At 42.0% G+C, this 19,519-nt stretch overlaps 1 protein-coding gene across 8 annotated transcripts in view; it reads right to left on the reverse strand.

Annotated features, from left to right (window-relative positions):
* LOC309653216 (uncharacterized protein) overlaps window positions 1-19,519 on the reverse strand; it is a 54,126-nt gene that overhangs the window by 4,708 nt on the left and 29,899 nt on the right. For 4 of the 8 annotated variants that reach the window (XR_014259038.1, XR_014259040.1, XR_014259041.1 and 1 more), the window contains 3 exons: window positions 8,270-8,441; window positions 6,371-6,597; window positions 350-3,451 (listed from right to left, as the gene is read on the reverse strand). The gene's annotated coding sequence lies outside the window, so the exon portion shown is untranslated. Of the gene's footprint in view, window positions 1-349; window positions 3,452-6,370; window positions 6,598-8,269; window positions 8,907-19,519 lie in introns of those variants that run through there. The other 4 variants (XR_014259039.1, XR_014259042.1, XR_014259044.1 and 1 more) reach the window with 3 other exon arrangements.

Genomic DNA, 19,519 nt, shown 5'->3' on the forward strand with positions numbered 1-19,519 from the left:
TTTCGTTGAACAGTTTTATCTATGGTTATTGTATTGATTACTGACAGGGAAAGACTTTTCCTGACCTTTTCCTATTTATTTTCCACATGTCAGCCTTTTTTTGTTCCTTCACTCCTCAATTACTGTATTTTTCTGTTATTAATTTCATTTTGCTAGTGTACAAAGTGATTCTTTATCACTCCTTTCTCTGTACCTTTTTTAGTTTTTTTATAGTGCTGGAGCTTTTTGTGGGGGCAGTGTCGGTGGTTACACTGGGAGTTACAATTAATATCTTAACTTTATAATAATCAAGTTTGTATTAATACGGAGATAGTTGCAATAGTATTCAAAACCTCTGCTTTTCCCCAGCTCTGCCACATTTCTTTATTTAATTATGGTGACACATGGCATGTTTGTATATTTGGTGCCCATTAACAGAGATTTATAGTTAATGCTTTATACATTTGTATTTTCAATCATATATGAGAACAAAAAGAGGAGATACAAACCAAAAGTGCAGCAATACTGGCTTTTGCGTTTACCTGTGTAGTTACCTTGGCCTTTGTGGTTTATTTCTTCATATTGCTTCAGATAGGTGCCCAGCATTATTTCAATTCAGCCTGAAGGACTCCTTTTAGTACTTTCTGTAGGGCAAGCTTACTAGCTATGTACTCTCTCAGTTTTTGTTTGTCTTGGAATGTCTTTAACTCCCCTTCGTTTTCCCCACATATAGAATTCTTGGTTGAAAGGGTATTTTTGTTCATTTGTTCTACGCTTTTAATATGTCATTCCAATGCCAGCTGTCCTCTATGGTTTCTGTAGAGAAATGGGCACAAATCTTACTGAGGATTACTTGTAGGTGAGGAGTTGTTTCTATTGCTGTTTTCAAGGTTCACTCTTTGTCTTTGACTTTTGATAATTTGATCATGGTGTGCCTAGGTGGGGATCTCTGATTTTATCCTGCTTGGAGTTTGTGGAACTTCTTGGGTGTGTAGATTCATGTCTTTACTCCGAGTTTGGAGGTTTTCAGGCATCATTTCTTCAATGATTTCCTACCCCTTTCTCTCTCTCCTCTGCCTCTGCAACTGTCATTATGTGTACATTGGTGAGCTTGCTGATGCACATAAGTCTCATAGGCTGTGCTCATTATTCTTCATTCTTTGCTTTTCTGCTCCTCTTTTCCTTTCCAGAGACTGGATATTTCAACTAACCTTTTAAAACTCGCTGATTCTTTTTCTCCTGGTCAAATTTGCTGTTGGACATCTTTTATTAATTTTTCATTTCACTTACTGTGCTTTGCAGCTGAAGAACTTTTATTTTGTCCCTATTTATAATATCTGTCTCTTTGTGATACATCTTTCTCATTGTTTCCTAGTTCTTTGATCATTGTTTCCTTTCGCTCATTGAGTTTATTGAAGACAGTTGACTTAAAATGTATTCTTCTAGTAACCCAAATCCTGTGCTTTACCTCTGACAGTTTAGAGTAATTAATTTTTTCCATGTGAACAGGACACACATTCCTCCCATCCCCTCCAACTTTATGGAAGTATAATTTACAAATAAAATTTCTATATTCACGGTGAACAGTGTGATGCTTGATGTATGTATACATTGTTAAATGATTACCACGGTGAAACCGATTAATACATCTATCACCTCACATAGCTAAAGGTTTTTTGGGGGTGGTGTGTGGGATAAAACTAAGATCTACCGTCTCAGCAAGTCTCCAGCATACCACACAATATCTTAAATTATATCAGCATGCCGTACATTAGATCCCTAGAATGTATTTATCTTATAACTGATCATTTGTACCCTTTGATGAACCACCCCCCAAATAACAAACCTAAACCTGGAGGCATCATGCTTCCTGATTTCATTATTTTACAAAGGTATAGTAATCAAAACAGCATGGTATTGGCATAAGAACAGATGTATACATAGACCAACGGAACAAAATATAGAGCCCAGAAATAAACCCTCACATATATGCTCAACTATTTGACAAGAACACACAACGAGGACAGGAGAGTCTCTTCAATAAATGGTGCTGGGAAAACTGGATATCCACATGCAAAGATACTATATTGGACCCTTATCTTACACCATACCCCAAAATGAACTCCAAATGGATTAAAGACTTAAACGTAAGGCCTGAATCTGTAAAACTCCTAGAGGAAAACACAGGGGTAAGCTCCTTGACATAGGTTATGGCAATGTTTTTTTTTGAATTGACACCAAAACAAAGGCAACAAATACAAAAATAAACAAGTGGACTACATCAAACTAAAAAGCTTCTGCACAGCAAAGGAAACAATCAACAAAAGGAAAAGGCAACTGACCTATGAAGCAGAAGAAAATATTTGCAAATCATGTTATCTGTTGAGGGGATAATATGCAAAATATATAAGGAATTCAATCAACTCAACAGCAAAAAAAAAAAAAAACACAAAACCAACAAATAATTAATAAAAGGGCACACGGTCCAAATATACATTTTTCCAAAGAAGACATACAACTGGCTAATAGGTATATGAAAAGGTGTTCAAGATAACTAACCATCAGGAAAATGCAAATCAAAGCTGTAATTAAGACATTACACCTATTAGGATGGCTATTATCAAAAGGACAAGAGATAGCAAGTGTTGGCAAGAGTGTGGTAAAAAAGGAACCCTCGTGCCCTGTTGGTGGGAAAGTAAAATGGTGCAGCCACTATGGACAACTGTATGGAGGCTCCTCAAAAGATTGAAAATAGAACTAGCAGATCAGCCAGCAATCCCACTCCTGAAAACAGATCCAAAGGAGGTGCTTTCTGCTCTGCTCTCTTATGCTCATTGCAGCATTATTCACAATAGCCAAGGAATGGAGACAACCTAAGTGTTTTGGGCAGATGAAAGGATCAAGAACATATCATATATATATATAAAAGACATATAAAAGAATTCTTCTTAAGAATTCATCTGAGGGCTTCCCTGATGGCACAGTGGTTAAGAATCCACCTGCCAACGCAGGGGACATGGGTTCGAGCCCTGGTCCAGGAAGATCCCACATGCTGCGGAGCAACTAAGCCTGCGCGCCACAACTGCTGAGCCTGCGCTCTAGAGCCTGCGAGCCGCAACTACTGAGCCCGTGTGCTACAACTACTGAACCCCGTGCGTCTAGAGCCCATGCTGCGCAACAAGAGAAGCCACCGCAATGAGATGCCCACGCACCGCAACGAAGAGTAGTCCCCGCTCGCCGCAACTAGAGAAAGTCCATGCACAGCAAGGAAGACCCAACGCAGCCAAAAATAATAAATAAATAAAAACAAAATAAATAACTTAAAAAAATTCATTTGAAAGACTATTCTTACCTTTAGTGGGGTGATACAGAGAGGAACAGGAACAGAGAGAAGACATAGTAGATTCTCCTTCCTTCAGACTTCTTGTCTCTCTCAGGAAATCTCTACAGGCACAGCTTAATAGTGAGCCAGCTGGAAAGGCAAAATAGGGTTGGCAGAGACCCAGAAACTTAGAACAGGTTATAGAATTTTGAGTGTGTCGTATGTGGGATAATAATTTCTGTCGGGAATGTGGGAGCATGTTCATATGTGGGACCAGGTACTCTGGGGACTTAACACGTAAGTATATTTACATATTGAGTATGACTGTGTGTGTGATCAAGTTCATACGTGTGACTGTTGATGAGCATCAGCACGTGTTTGTGAGTATATGTGAGATTGTCTCTGTGCGAGAGTAAATTTGTTTGACGTTAAGAGTGAATAAATATATACGCATGTCCTTATCTGAGGGTGTTCATCTGTGGGTGACTGTGTGAGCGTGTTCATGTGTATGAGGTATTGAGTGTGTTTGTAGGTGAATAAATGTGTAAAGACATTCACAGATGATTGACTGCCAGCAGCATGATAAAGTGAGAGCATATCTGTGTGTGAGTGAATATGTGGGTATTTTTGCTTGTGAGCAGGCAAATGTGTGTGCATAAGTGAATATGTGGGTGTGTCCATGTAAGCAAATACAAGTGTGCCAGTGTGTAAGACTGTTGACTGTGTGAGCCCATTAACATCAAGTATGCCATTGTGTGGGAGTGAATGAGTCAGTGTGTTGATGCCTGTGAAGGAACGTGAGTGATCTTGTGTATGCGATCATATTCATGTGTGCAAGTGAATTCATAAGCACTGTCATGTATGTGAACATGGTATTTCAAATATATCTGGGTGCCTGAACATGTAGATACATGTTCGTATACCAGGGTATCTACAAGTGCTAGTAAACCTGTGAGTGAGTGTGTGAGCATGTGCATGTGAATCTTTAAGCTCGTTTGATTGCGTAAGCTTGTTAATGTTTGATTACATTTGAATGAGTGAACATGTGAGTGTGTATGAAGTTATCTGAGTGTATCCATATGCATGAGTGAAGGTGTGAACTTCATGGTGTGTGAGCATGTTTGTGGGTAAGTGAGTATGTGAGCATGCCTGTTTGTGAGTGTGTTCAATGTGTGCATGTGAGTGAATGTGTGAGTCTTACATGTGAGCATACTTGAGTGTGCGTGTGTGTGTGAGCGAATGTGTGGGCATCTTCATTCTGTTGAGTGAATATGTGACCAAATTTGTGTGAATAAATGACTGTGTAAGCAGAATGTGCTTAAATTTGCCATCTTATACATTGCTGTGAGTAAGGCAACATGCAGGTTTGTTTTCGTGGGCAATTGTATGTATGTGCTTTCTTGCTCAGAGTGGTGTTATTGTTGCTTGGGTTTCCTGCCAACTACTAGTAACAAACAGCCGGGTGGGCCAAGTGATCTCAAAAACAGATTGTACATTTGGCCCATTTCTTTCCCTGTTTATCACAAGGCTGCTGTATTTCAGTGCAGGACTACCTGTTCCACTGCTTCCATTCTAGGGGAAATTTTTCTTGGGCAGCTGTTTGTATAGCTTTAACAGCCTCAGAGAGGTGGCCTCTTGGGAGGTGGTCATGTAACGACACCAATAGATTTCCTCCCAGATTACCTTTGCTACTGGGCTTCTCATTATTGGTCGGTAAGATGTGATGTGTATGTTTTAAGATCCCCCAGAAGAGTAACATTGGGATGCAATTTCCCTCAAGTCTTTCCCAAGTGCTTATTAACGATGGTCTTGGTAAACCTGACAAATTTTGTAATTGTTATAAGCAAATAGCTGTCAATTTGGATGGAAAAACTCCCACGTAGAGACTGGTTAGATTTCTCCATGGGATCAAATATGTTTTCATGAGAACTGTCTTTGCTGTCACACCCAAAAGCTATGATTGGTTACTGTGGGCAGCAAGTGTTGCAGCTGTTGAAGAACCCAGTCCCACTGAGTGTGATGTAAATCTTGAAGTTGGTATTGTAAGAAGGTTAGGTTAGGAAAGAATTCCCAAACTGGATGAAGCTCCTGACTTTTTAGGCGTGCCTTGTCCTGGGTATTATGTTGTATACATTCCTTTCCTTGTGTGTGTGTGTGTGTGTGTGTGTGTGTGTGTGTGTGTGTGTGTGTGTGTCTTTGTGTGTATATAAAATATGACTTCCCAACCGGGGGAAAATTCATGATAACTTGCCCTTGGTCACTTAATTTCTTTTAGTGCAAACTTCAATACATGGGACTTGTACTAGAGAGAGAGAAATCGTTATAACTACTAAGAAAAGAGACCAATCGTTGTTAAGGTATACGTTTTTGGCAGCGTTTACACGCATCATTATGCCAGGGATTAGTAAGAGCTATAATTTTATCTAATTGTAACCCCATAGAGTTTGTCGGTATGGCTCTGCATTACAGCATTTTTAATATGATTACACTGATCACAAGCATGCTGGCTGTACTACTGGGTGCATACTGTCCCTGGGCACACGTTAAATAAGACTCAAGAGACAGTGGCTCTATTTGGTTAATGGCACTACTTCATAACATTGGGTTTCTTCTGATTTCAGGTGAAAGTTGGCCCTGAGGGTTTAGAAGGCATCTACGAGTCATAAGTGTTATCTAAAGAGTCTAGCTTAGCCAGGATGGGTGTTGCTAGTAGTAGAAGAGACATGAGAAGGTCGCTAGCCTCAGTGTTGGTATCTGTGGTCATGTCAGTAGGATTGACCGACCTGAATAGCCAACAGCGTGGCTCCCATTGTCCCCAATCTGACCTATGTTGTAAGACTCCCTGTTGTGTGCATGTGGTATACTGTTTCCAACAGACCCTGTCAACAGTAGTGTGTGGATTACTAGGGCTGGGTGAACCACCAATAGACATACAGCCAACACTGGCAAGGGCAGTAACTCCTCAGGTAAGAAGGGGCATACAAACAGGGTAGGGATTAAGGTTGGAGGTCACCTGTAGCCATCAGTAGGGGACCTGATTGTCCCTGGGTATTGTTCACATGGGGTTACCTGGTCTGGGAGAGGTTTCGTTCCACCTCCTGGGCTCCACAGTGCCTTTACTGGAGCAAAGTACATGGATGGCAGATAAGGACACCTCTTTCTCCAGAAATTGGCGGGTAGTTTGCTTGGCTTATACTGGATGACGAATGAACACAGGCTAAGGATGGTTTCAGAATCACTGGTCCACGTCAGGTTCTCATCAGGATCAAGAAGGAAGTGGCTAAGCTCCGGGTTTTCTATGAGGGAGAAAGGAAAGATGAAAGTACCAGGTGAAAGTTTCTTTTCGGTGCATGGCAACGCCTGGGCACCCATGTCTGTGAAAACTGACAACTGGGTTGTGTCTGCTGTGGATGTGTACACCAGCAGAGATAGAAATGTCTCTGCTGGTGGTCTCGTCATTTGTTGTGAATTTAAATATGGTGTAGCTATGCCAGAGGGGTAGGAACTTAATATAATCTGGACCGTGGGCAGTATTTCTGACCACTTGAAGGACCACTGCCCTCCAAGTTCTCTCAACAGCCCTTGATTTAAAAGTTCATCATGGGGCTTCCCTGGTGGCGCAGTGGTTGAGAGCCTGCCTGCCAATGCAGGGGACACGGGTTCGAGCCCTGGTCTGGGAAGATCCCACATGCCGCGGAGCAACTAGGCCCGTGCGCCACAACTACTGAGCCTGCGTGTCTGAAGCTTCTGCTCCGCAAACAAGAGAGGCCGCGACAGTGAGAGGCCCACGCACCGCGATGAAGAGCGGCCCCCGCTCGCCACAACTAGAGAAAGCCCTCGCACAGAAACGAAGACCCAACACAGCCAAAAAAATAAAAATAAATTAATTAATTAATTAAAAGCTTAAAAAAGAAAACCAAAACCCCTATCATCTGGGACCCAAATCGATTTCCATAATCATATGTTGCTACGCGGTCATTTAAAAAAAAAAGTTCATTATGTCTTTCCAGGATCCCTGCTACTGGAAGATGATAGGATAGGTGACAAACCCAAGCAATGTTTTCTTGTAATGCCCATTGCTGGTTTGCTTTACAGTGATGTGGGAACCTTGGTCTGACGGTATAACTTGTGCGGCAGTCCCAAGGGCTGTAAAAGCTATTTTGTCAAGCCCTCAATAATATGAGGAGAGGCCTGTGCCTTGCATGGATACACTAATGGAAGGCCTGTATAGAAGGCCGGGAGGTTACGGTAAATTAACTTCAGTGGCAGGGTATGTGGTGATTTTCTCATGGAGTTGCAGCACTCTAGTAGGGCCAGGTTTAGCTCAATCCAGTAGATCCCATTATCATTTGAGTAGAGGCCTCAGTTGCTCTGCGGGGAGCTTCTGCTATTACCCAGGACATAACAGGAATCTCAATCCACAGCGTAACTGGCTCTGCTCCAGTAAAGCCTTCAGTTTCAGTAAGGGCTCAGTGTACCTCCACAAGTTGCCTCTCCACTGGCCAATACCTTGGGACTGAGTCTGGGAGTCACGTGTGCCAAAAGCCCACGGACATTTGGTCCAGTGGCTCCCGTAAGTGAACGTTAGGGTGGCCGGAACTTCCAATTGTAAGTCCTGCCCTCAGAGCACTAGTGGGAGAGCTGAAATGATAGCCTTCTTTAGTTTACCTAGTGCCTGTGGTGGCTCAGGTCCCCACTGAAAAGCGGAGGTCCTATGGGGGGCTCCATAGATGGGCGCCAGCAAATATTTGAGGTTGGCACCAGAATCCAAGCATGCCTACCAAATGTTGGGCCTCCTTTACCAATCTGGGAGGCTGGCTGGAGCACTAGGAGCTTTTCCTTTACCCAGTTGGGACTAGTTTACCCTTTTGAGTTTCAAACATAGCCCAGAAATTTAACAAACTAGGAGGTGCCTTGTACCTTATGGCGGGCAATTGCCCATCCCCTCTCAGGGAGGTGTTCACTCACAGTTGTGATGGTGTGTGACACAGAGTCTTGGCCAGGTCCAGTGACGAGGATGTCGTCGACACAATGCCAGAGCTGAGTCTCTGCAGGACGTGGCTCGTGCCGAGCAGGCATCTAGGTCCCGACTGCAAATCCCATGGGCAATCACGGGCGCATTCATGTACCCCACAGGTCACTGGGAAAAAGGTGTACTGTTGATCCTCAAAGGGGAAGGCAAATTGTGATATTTAACAAAGAGAACATGTGAGCCCAGTCTATGACTCTGAACCATTTACCAGGGTTATTCTGAATGTCATTCATTAAGGGAACAATATATAGTAGAGGGGCTCTAATACAGGGAGCAGCCTTGTTTAACTCTCTCTAGTCTACAGATAGCCTGTACTCATTAGTAGTGGCTTTAAGCACAGGCCATACCACCGAACTCAAAGGTGGGAATCCATATCCTTTCTTTAAGTAAGTCAGCTAGGACAGGCCATAATCCTTCAGTGCTTTCCTTTTAGTCAGTACCTCTTACACGGGTAGAGGAAGGTGAACTGGCCAGTGCCCACCAGTGGCATCAAAACCTTAGGCTTGTTTCACGAGGTCACCTGCTGACTGAGGAAGCCCATTCCAATAAAGGGAAAAGAGTCTCAGAGAACGACCAGCACAGAAGCGTCTTTTAGCAAAACTAAGCCCATATTAAAAGCTAAGCAGATGGGACTTCCCTGGCGGCCCAGCGGTCGACTCTGCACGTCCACTGCGGGGGCCGTGGGTTCGATCCCTGGCTGGGGAACTAAAATCCCGCATGCCACACAAAAAGTTAAAAGAAAAAGCTAAGCAGATAATTATCCCTTCAATTAATTCTCCTCCAAAGCCCGTCATCTCCTGGTGGGGGGGTGGGGGGGCGGGACTTTAAAGTATGAGTGCTTCCTGGGATTAGGGAGCTTTGGACACCTGTGTCCACCAGAGCCAGCCAGTGTTGTTAATATTTTACAGTTTACGTAGTAAAAGGGCTACTGTCGGCCAGAAGAGGCCTGCTTTGAGACCAATGGGTCCTGATGTGGGAGCAGGTCCTTGCCACTGGCAGAGGTCAGGGGCAGACGTGGAAGGTAAGCTTGTCTCTGAAGGAAAAGCCTGGCCAGGTAGCAATCTAACTTTAGTAAATATTTTAATTGCTCCACAGATTTACCAGAGATCATCTAATATCTCTGGGCTCCTTGTTCCTTAGGGTCCAATACAACCAACCTCTCTTGTTCATTTCAGGGTTCACGCTTAAGAGTGGCCTGGTTTTAAGTGGTTTATTTGACCGAGGAAAATTAAGAAAGGGAGAGGGACTTCCCTGGTGGCGCAGTGGTTGAGAGTCTGCCTGCCAATGCGGGGGACACGGGTTCCATCCCTGGTCCGGGAGGATCCCACGTGCCGCGGAGCATCTGGGCCTGTGCGCCACGGCTACTGAGCCTTTGCTTTGGAGCCCGTGCGCCACAGCTGCTGAGCCCGCGTGCCACAACTGCTGAGGCCCGCATGCCTGGAGCCCGTGCTCTGCGGCAGGAGAGGCCACCGCGGTGAAGGGGCCCGCACACCGCGGCGAGGAGTGGCCCCCGCTCGCCGCAGCTGGAGATAGCCCGTGCCCAGCAGCGAAGGCCCAACACAGCCAAAAGTAAATAAATAAATAAAATAAATATATAAATAAAAAAGAAAGGGAGAAAGAAAGAGTGTGATACTGAGAGAGAGAGAGAGATGAGAGAGAGAAAGGAAAAGATGAATGGGTAGAGAAAAGAGAAACTAAGATTGAATTACCAACTCAGGGATAGCCAATAATCTTACTATGGCTAATTTTCTTTTCTTTTGAATAAAAAATCTAAATTGAACTAATATTTGTGAACTACTCATGAAATGCAGTCTTATGTGAAATCCTTAACTTTTTACTACTTTGTAAGGAGTCACCTTCTCAAAGGCATTGTTATTCCAAGAGACTCTATTTCTGTGGCCAGGGGATGAAGGTACAGCTAGTGCACAGCTTACTCGCTTTAGCTGCTTCTTCTGGTGACCATTCTCTAAAACTATAGGTCTCTATATTTTAGACCTCTAAAAACATATAGGTCTCTATTTCCAGGTCTGATAAATTTCCCATCTGTAGTAGTCTTAAAGCTACAGGAACAAAGGACTTGCGGCTGCAAATGAAATACTTTTCAGAACACACTTCCTTCTATATCATCTAGAATACAAGTCCATTATAACATTAAACTGTTTTTCCAAAACTAAATTTCAACAATTTTTTCTTATTTACTTTACAAAAAAAATTTAAAACACGATAGATAGCTAGTGGGAAGTAGCTGCATAGCACAGGGAGATCAGCTTGGTGATTTGTGACCACCTAGAGGGGTGGGATAGGGAGGGTGGGAGGGAGACGCAAGAGGGAGGAGATATGGGGATATAGGTATACGTATAGTTGATTTACTTTGTTATAAAGCAGAAACTAACACACCATTGTAAACCAATTTTACCCCAATAAACATATTACAAAAAAGAAAAGAACCACAGTAGTGGCAGTCATACCTGTAATTGCTGTTCACAAAAATCACAGTACATATTACAAAAATCACAATGCATATTACAAAATCACACACAATCTCAAGGAACATTATAGTTGTTGTAGAGATTTCAAAATATCATTTATACTTCCTATGACTTCGGAAGTACTATATTTATTATACCTGCTGAAAGATGTTGTTAGTATAGAACACATATCTTACTATATGCAGTGTTAAGTGTCTGACATTAAGCTTTTGATTGCTAAGTCACCAAGTTCAAAGACATCCATCTCGAATAAACACATTGCCAGCTGTATGGCAGCTACACAACTAGATAAGCACCCAGGCTACACCCACCCATGACACCCATTAAGTTCTTCTTTTAGAAAGCTCCGGGTAACCTAGATAACTGACCAGGTGAGTGACCTCATTTTTCCCTTCCTGTGCCCAAATCCCCTCTTATGTTTTTAAATTTATTTATTTACTTATTTTTGGCTGTGTTGGGTCTTTTTTTTTTACATTTAACCTAATTTTATTCATGCTTGCCTTGGGATGCGGAATAGATCATTCAGTAAACACATAAAGTAAAAACAAAATATGTCTTGACATGTACAACTTTTAAACTACAGTAATGATGTACCTTAATTACTTCCATGCACACAAGTCTAGCATTAGTTTTTTAAAAAAATAAACACAATTAAGACTTCTACGAGCATTTTACAATAAAGTAATTCCTAATTTTTCTTTGTAGATAGATCAAGCACCTCCAAAATACAAACTCCTATACACAGTGAGCACTTCACTTAAAATGAATACTTAAGTAAATTAAGTATGTAGACAGCCTTAGGATAAGCTGACATTATAATATTCAGCTAAGTAGGCAACAAAGCAGAGTGTCAAATGTAAAAAAGTGTATTTGCAAATAAATTTCAAAAACTAAGTTAACTTTTTATAATTAATTACAGAAAATATAATGATTTGCTAAAATAAATAAGATGTGATGTAGTAACACTTCACTATAAAGAATGCATACCAGGGCCTTCCCTGGTGGCGCAGTGGTTAAGAATCCACCTGCCAATGCAGGGGACACGGGTTCGAGCTCTGGTCCAGGAAGATCCCACATGCCGCGGAGCAACTAAGCCTGTGCGCCACAACTACTGAGCCTGAGCTCTAGAGCCCGCAAGCCACAACTACTGAGCCCACATGCCACAACTACTGAAGCCCACGTGCCTAGAGCCGGTGCTCCATAACAAGAGAAGCCACCACAATGAGAAGTCCGCGCACTGCAATGAAGAGTAGCCCCCGCTTGCTGCAACTAGAGAAAGCCTGCACGTGGCACAAAGACCCAGCGCAGCCATAAATAAATAAATAAATAAATGAATATATAAATAAATAAATTTAAAAAAAACAAAACAAAAACAAAGAATGCATACCAGAAGATTTATAAATGGTGAGGGAATCTTATTAAGAATAGTTTGCTACAATAAACAATGGCTAAATAGAAGTGCATATTGTGAAGCACCATGGGTGTATGTTTTGCCACATACTTTTGTTACCTTGAGGTAGATAATACATGTGTACCAAATTCGGCGTTCATTTTCAGTTGCTGCTGGTATCATGTGTTTTTAAGAAATGTGTACAGTACGAAAAACTTGAAAATACTCATGAATGAAAAATGTTTTAGGAAAAAAATAGATATTTTCATGCAATTATGTACAGTCTCACTGTGTAGATTTCAAGGCAAGATTTTTGTTTCCTGTAAAACAGATCATTGGTCCATGAGAGAATGATTTTTACTTGTCTTAGTGCATTTCTTTTGTCTCCTCCTGCATTGCATTATTTTGCTCTATTCTTTATTTTTGTGTGCAAACGACATGCCAGTTAAAGTGAAAACCATCTCACATGTAGAAAAAAAGTCTGGATTTTAAAAACCAAGAAAAAATTCTTTCTAAATGACACCATCTGATTCAAGTAAAAAAATGACTTAAACACTAGTAATAAAAAAGACAAAACACATTTCATGAAGAATACAAAAAGAAATGTCTGCTGAGTGTTTTAGTTCAGATGTTTCAGAATGCTGCTGTATGTTTTATGAGGAATCTGAGGGGAAGATTTCACAGCAGAAGGTGTTAATGCGGCCTGTATTGACTTAAGTGGTGACCTGACTGGACTGTGAAACTGTGGGATGCCTATGGGTTCAAGCTGCTTGTTAAAGAGGAACTTCCCACTGTTGTTCAGAAATCCTTCCTCATTTCCTCTCTCCCCAAGCTTCCCATCCTCTACTGGCTCAGTTTCTAGTGCTGCGTTGGGTCTTCATTGCTGTGTGTGGGCTTTTTCTAGCTGCTGTGAGCGGGGGCTACTCTTTGTTGTGGTGCACGGGCTTCTCATTGCGGTGCCTTCTCTTGTTGTGGAGCACCGGGCTCTAGGTGCGCGGGCTTCAGTAGTTGTGGCACACGGACTCAGTAGTTGTGGAGCGCGGGCTCTAGAGCGCAGGCTCAGTAGTTGTGGTGCACTGCGGCATGTGGGATCTTCCTGGACCAGGGATTGAACAGGCGGATCCGCAGGCGGATTCTTAACCACTGCGCCACCAGTGAAGTCCCACCTCTTATGTTTTAAATTCACCAATAAAGAGAGAACCTAGCCACCTTGCCCTTGGACCCTAATACATGCAAACCTCAAGTTCATTTCTCTCTGTCTCTGTCTCTCTTTGTCTCTCTGTCTTTCTCTCTCCATGACCTTGCTATGTGTCCCTCAGGTGCACCATATACCCTCCAGGACCTGTGAGTAATTAACTTTGTTTTTTCAAAGTTTCCTGATGGTTGTTGCTGAGGTGCATGTTACAATCATAATAAGAACCACAAGGGCCGGTCCAGCTACAACATTGGCTCTGGTTGGGGAAATGTCTGTGGGGGTCTCCTCACAGGTAGTACCAGTGGGTGAGTGCCTCAGGCAGTCTTAGCCGACAGGACTACTATTGATGGGATGAGACTGACATAAGAGTATATCACTAATTTGTCACTGTAGTATTTTTATAATTATATTTCAACATTATTGGTGCCCTTTGTTATCCTAAATAATTTTTTTGGCATTTAAAAGTTTATGCTGAAAAGAGACACATAGTTTTCACCAGACTGCCAAAGAATTCTTCACTTACTTGGCAGTCAAAGCTGGATCCATGGTGTAAGTCTGTGATCCAGCTCAAAGGAGGCAGAAAGAGAGTGGAGGAGGGACTCAACAATTGTTATGCCCTGGCCAGTAAATGTCACACATCACTTACACTCCTATTCCATTGATGAGAACTTAGTCTCATGGGCACCTTTAATTGTAAGAGAGGCTAAGAAATGTAATATATCAGGGGAGCCATGTGGCTGTTATTTACAGTGGAGAAAGGAAAACAGAGTTGATGACTTCCATGCTCCATACCACTACTCTTTTTTAAAAATTGAAGTATAGTTGATTTACAATATTATATTAGTTTCAGGTGTACAGCAAAATGATTCAGTATTTTTGCAGATTATACTCCATTACAGGTTACTACAAGGTAATGGCTATAAATTCTGTGCTATACAGTATATTCTTGTGGCTTTTCTATTTTATATATACCACTACTTTTTTGTATCTTCTTCCCCAACAAGTTTTCTCCTTTTAGTTCTAAGAGTTTACCCATAGACTTTTCTTCGTTTTTCTGTGTAGGAAGATTTGTTTCCTCCTTTCCATGCCATCTTTATAATGTTTATTTCTTTTTCTTATCTAGCTGTGTTGACTAAGACCTCCAGTATAATATTTAATAGAAACAATGATAGAGAAAATACTTGTCTTTTTCTCCAATTTAGTAGAAATTCTGCTGTAAACTTTCACTATTGAGATATTAGTATAGATATTTTATGATTAACCCTTATGAAGTTAAGGAACTTATCTTCTATTCCTAGTTTGCTAGGATGAGCTGAGATTTACAACGTGAATAATCATAGTCCTTCATGATCTGACCACAGGAATGAATGATTTGAATGAGGTTTAGTCTTTAACAAGATGCATAAATTACTTAAGGGACAATGTCTTGCTAATGTCCGACTTCCCTCTGGAGATACTGATATTTCTCCCAGAAAAACTACTTTAAAAAAAAATTATTTATTTGGCCGCACCGGGTCTTAGCTGCGGCACTCGGGATCTTCGTTGCGGCATGCAAACACTTAGTTGCAGCATGCGGGATCTAGTTCCCTGATCAGGGATCAAACCCGAGCCCCCTGCATTGGGAGCACAGAGTCTTAGCCACTGGACCACCAGGGAAGTTCTTCTCCCAGAACAACTTCTGATCCAACTCATTTGTGGAGCTTTAGGAAGGTGCCTGTGTAATATTAACTCTGGCCTCTGGATGTAGGGTCTGTGCTGGAAAACAAAAGTCTACAAATCAGGGAACCCACACTACAACCCTGGATCTGACACCAGCCCACTCTCTGATGTTGACCAACAACAGTGAATTAATATTTATAGGGCTCTTATCAGGTGTCAGGGTCTGTGATAAACACATTACATGCTTTGCAGCATTAGATGTTCACAAAAGCCTGATTATAGGAATGTTATTAATGTTCCCATTTTACAGATGAAGAAAATAAGATGTGCAAGGTTTAAGTACCTTGTCCAAGGTCACAAAACAGTGTAAGTAGCAGAGCCAGGATTGTAATGTAAGGCCAGTAAAATCAAACTCTATGTTATCAATGAATTTTCTGTGCCATAAGAAATGAATTTTCCTCCTTGGGCTTCCACTTTCTTATCCATAAAACCAAAATGTGAACTATACCAGGGGTAAGCAAACTTACATGCAAATAGTGCTGATGAGAAAAAAATCTAGAAATGTTTGGGGACTGCATATTTTTATAAACAGTATGTATTTATTTATTTCAAATGGAAAGCATAATAACCGCAACAGCACTTACGCATTTGTTATTATTTCCCTTTCACTAAAGGGTTTCATCTTAGGGCTAGAATATCAGACTGTACATCATTAACAGTCACTGTACTATTTGTGTGTATTGAATTCTAATACAGGGCCTTTGAATATGCATTGTCTGATATGAAGTCTAGTTTGGTGGGTAGGGGTAGGATGGCATGCACAGGCAAGGGGAAGTTGTTGAAGGATCTCGCGATGGAGAGGTATCAAACTTCAGTGAGGGTAGAGACAAAAGACAGATTAACCAGGACATTCATACTTGAGCAAATGGGACAGGGGCACAGCATTTGGAAAGGAGTCTGACTGGGATGCAGAAAGAAGATATGAGATATGATGTGAATGAATACATTTCCTTCTCCTTTCCCAGCTTATAAATTAGCAATAAGGGAACTTTGGGAGGGGGGAGGGGGCCTTGTACAGGGGTGTTCATCTTGTCTCTCTTGTTCTTTTGTCCTACGCTTGTTAGGTCACAAAAACCACATTCTTAGCAGTTGCTCTCTGTCTGTGATTCAGTCCTGTAGTGGAAACACCTTTTTACATCCCATCAATGACAATTCTGGCAAGAACACAAAGAAGCATTCTGATGGGATGGTCAGAAGGAGACTGAGAGGTTCATGTATAAGCCACTGCATTTTTATTGTTTTATGTTCATTTATCTTGTTAATAAAATACTGGGATGTGAGGACATGATCTGCATTTTGACTATTCCCCAGAGGGCAGAGAAGGGACATTCGCCAGCCCAATTTCCTTGGAGCTAACTGGAGGATTTTCAGACAAAGAGAAATAACATGGGGCCTTCCTATGCTTTGGGTAATAAGACACTTGTTGACTACCTGAATATTTGGTCACAAGTATGGCCTCTTCCACACCCAGGGCAGTTTGGCTAGGATCCACTCTCCACCCCAGCACAAAGGAAGCCAGATCCAAGCTCACACTGATTGCATCAGGCTATACTATTTATTTACCACTGCAATAAGCACACGCAATTAGTCAACAACCTCTTTCCCAACTACAGTTCCTTTGGGTCCACAACTTCCCCTAGAAAGAGAATACTCCCGGTGCTTTTCTCCACAATCAACAGCAATAAGGATCTATTGGGACTTCCCTGGTGGCACAGTTGTTAAGAATCCACCTGCCAATGCAGGGGACACAGGTTCGATTCCTGGTCCGGGAAGATCCCACATGCCGCGGAGCAACTAAGCCCATGCGCCACAACTACTGAGCCCGTGTGCCACAACTACTGAAGCCCACGCGCCCTAGAGCCCATGCCGTGCAACAAGAGAAGCCACCGCAATGAGGAGCCCTCGCACCGCAACAAAGAGTAGCCCCCGCTTACCACAACTAGAGAAAGCCACGCACAGCAACAAAGACTCAACGCAGCCAAAAATAAATAAATAAATAAATAAATAAAAATTAAAAAAAAAAGGATCTATCAAACTGGATGGTAAAGTGAAAGAGTTATATCAGATAGGCACAGAAAACTGACTTCAAGGACAGCTACAGCTTTGGTTCCTTTTTCACCAATGTGTGTCACAACATTGTTTTCAGGAACAGTGCACCCACCTCTCTTTGTAGATATTTTTTTACACAAATATACATTCTTTTTTTTTTTAATTTCTTTTTTTTTTTTTTTTTTTGGCTGCGTTGGGTCTTTGTTGCTGCATGCAGGCTTCAGTAGTTGTGGCGTGGGGGCTCAGTAGTTGTGGCTCGCGGGCTCTAGAGCGCAGGCTCAGTAGTTGTGGCGCATGGGCTTAGTTGCCCTGCAGCATGTGGGATCTTCCTGGACCAGGGATTGAACCCATGTCCCCTGCATTGGCAGGCAGATTCTTAACCACTGCACCACCAGGGAAGCCCTACATTCTTTTTTAAATATTCTTTTCCATTATGGTTTATTCCAGGAGATTGGATATAGTTCCCTGTGGTATACAGTAGGACCTTGTTGTTCCACCTCTCTTAAAGTGCTCTCTGCCTTGAAATTTCCTGGGCTCATCCAAAGTGCTTTGTGACCCTGCCCCTCCACGGGAGAGCCAGCTTGACATCAAAAGCACTGGCAACAATAAAAACAAAAAAATTGGACTACATCAAAATTAAAAACTTTGTGCATAGTACATGTGCTATGGACTGAATTATATTCCCCCACCCAACTCATATGGTGCAGCACTAACCCTCAATGTAACTGTATTTGGAGATAGAGCTTTTAGGAGGTAACTGGTTTAAATGAAGTTATAAGGGTGGTGTCCTAATTCAGTAGGATCAGTAGCCTTATAAGAAGAGGAAGAGAGAGATGTCTCTCTCCACATGCATGCACTTGAGGAAAGACATATGAGCACATAGAGAGAAGGTCACCATCTGCAAGCCAAGAAGAAAGCCCTCACTAGAAACTGAATTAACTGTACCTTGATCTTGGACTTCCCAGCCTCCAGAACTGTGAGAAATAAAGTTCTGTTGTCCTCTTGCACTATTGGTGGGAATGTAAATTGATACAGCCACTATGGAGAACAGTATGGAGGTTCCTTAAAAAACTAAAAATGGAACTACCATATGACCCAGCAATCCCACTACTGGGCATATACCCTGAGAAAACCATAATTCAAAAAGAGTCATGTACCACAATGTTCACTGCAGCTCTATTTACAGTAGCCAGGACATGGAAGCAACCTAAGTGTCCTTCGACAGATGAATGGATAAAGAAGATGTGGCACATATATACAATGGAATATTACTCAGCCATAAAAAGAAATGAAACTTATTCCAGTTATTTGTAGTGAGGTGGATGGACCTAGAGTTTGTCATACAGAGTGAAGTAAGTCAGAAAGAGAAAAACAAATACCGTATGCTAACACATATATATAGAATCTAAAAAAGAAAAAAAGGTTCTGAAGAACCTAGGGGCAGGACAGGAATAAAGACGCAGACGTAGAGAATGGACTTGAGGACACGGGGAGGGGGAAGGGTAAGCTGGGACGAAGTGAGAGAGTGGCATGGACATATATACACTACCAAATGTAAAATAGATAGCTAGTGGGAAGCAGCCGCATAGCACAGGGAGATCAGCTCGGTGCTTTGTGACCACCTAGAGGGGTGGGACAGGGAGGGTGGGAGGGAGATGCAAGAGGGAGGAGATATGGGGATATATGTATATGTATAGCTGATTCACTTTGTTATAAAGCAGAAACTAACACACCATTGTAAAGCAATTATACTCCAATACAGATGTTAAAAAAAAAAAAAGTTCTGTTGTTTAAGCCACCCAGTCAATGGTATTTTGTCATGGCAGCCAAAGCTGACTTATACAACATGATAAAAACTATTGATATTTATGTCATATGCCCAAGAGTGCACAGAAAGTGAGGTCACAATGGGGTTTAAACCCAAGTTTGTCCACCTGCCAAGTGCAGGCTTGTCCCACATCACCAAGTCTTTTGAGAAGGGTGAAACTTTATCCAGATGTGAGCAGGATATTCATGCCACTGTCACCCACCTCTCTGAAACTGCCCTCTCCCTTGAAGTTTCCTGGGCTCATCTAAAGAGCTGTGTGGACCACCCCCCATCCATGGGAGAGCCAGCAATATGTGCAGCTATGTTCAGCAGAGGAGGTCACCGTGTTATGAAGGCTATGAGTATACCTGCTAGTGCCAGTGAGAAGATATCATGAGCTTCCTCCTCTACCTTCAAATTATCTAAACACTGAACTTGAAATTGATGTGTTAGAGTCTTATCATTAAAACATATTTAATTCATCAAGTTTGAGGTTTGAAGGTCGTGGATAAGGTCCAGCACCTTCCTTTTGATTTG

The sequence above is a fragment of the Balaenoptera physalus genome (genome assembly GCF_965194825.1).
Source record: "Balaenoptera physalus genome assembly, chromosome: X".
Lineage (NCBI taxonomy): Eukaryota > Metazoa > Chordata > Mammalia > Artiodactyla > Balaenopteridae > Balaenoptera > Balaenoptera physalus.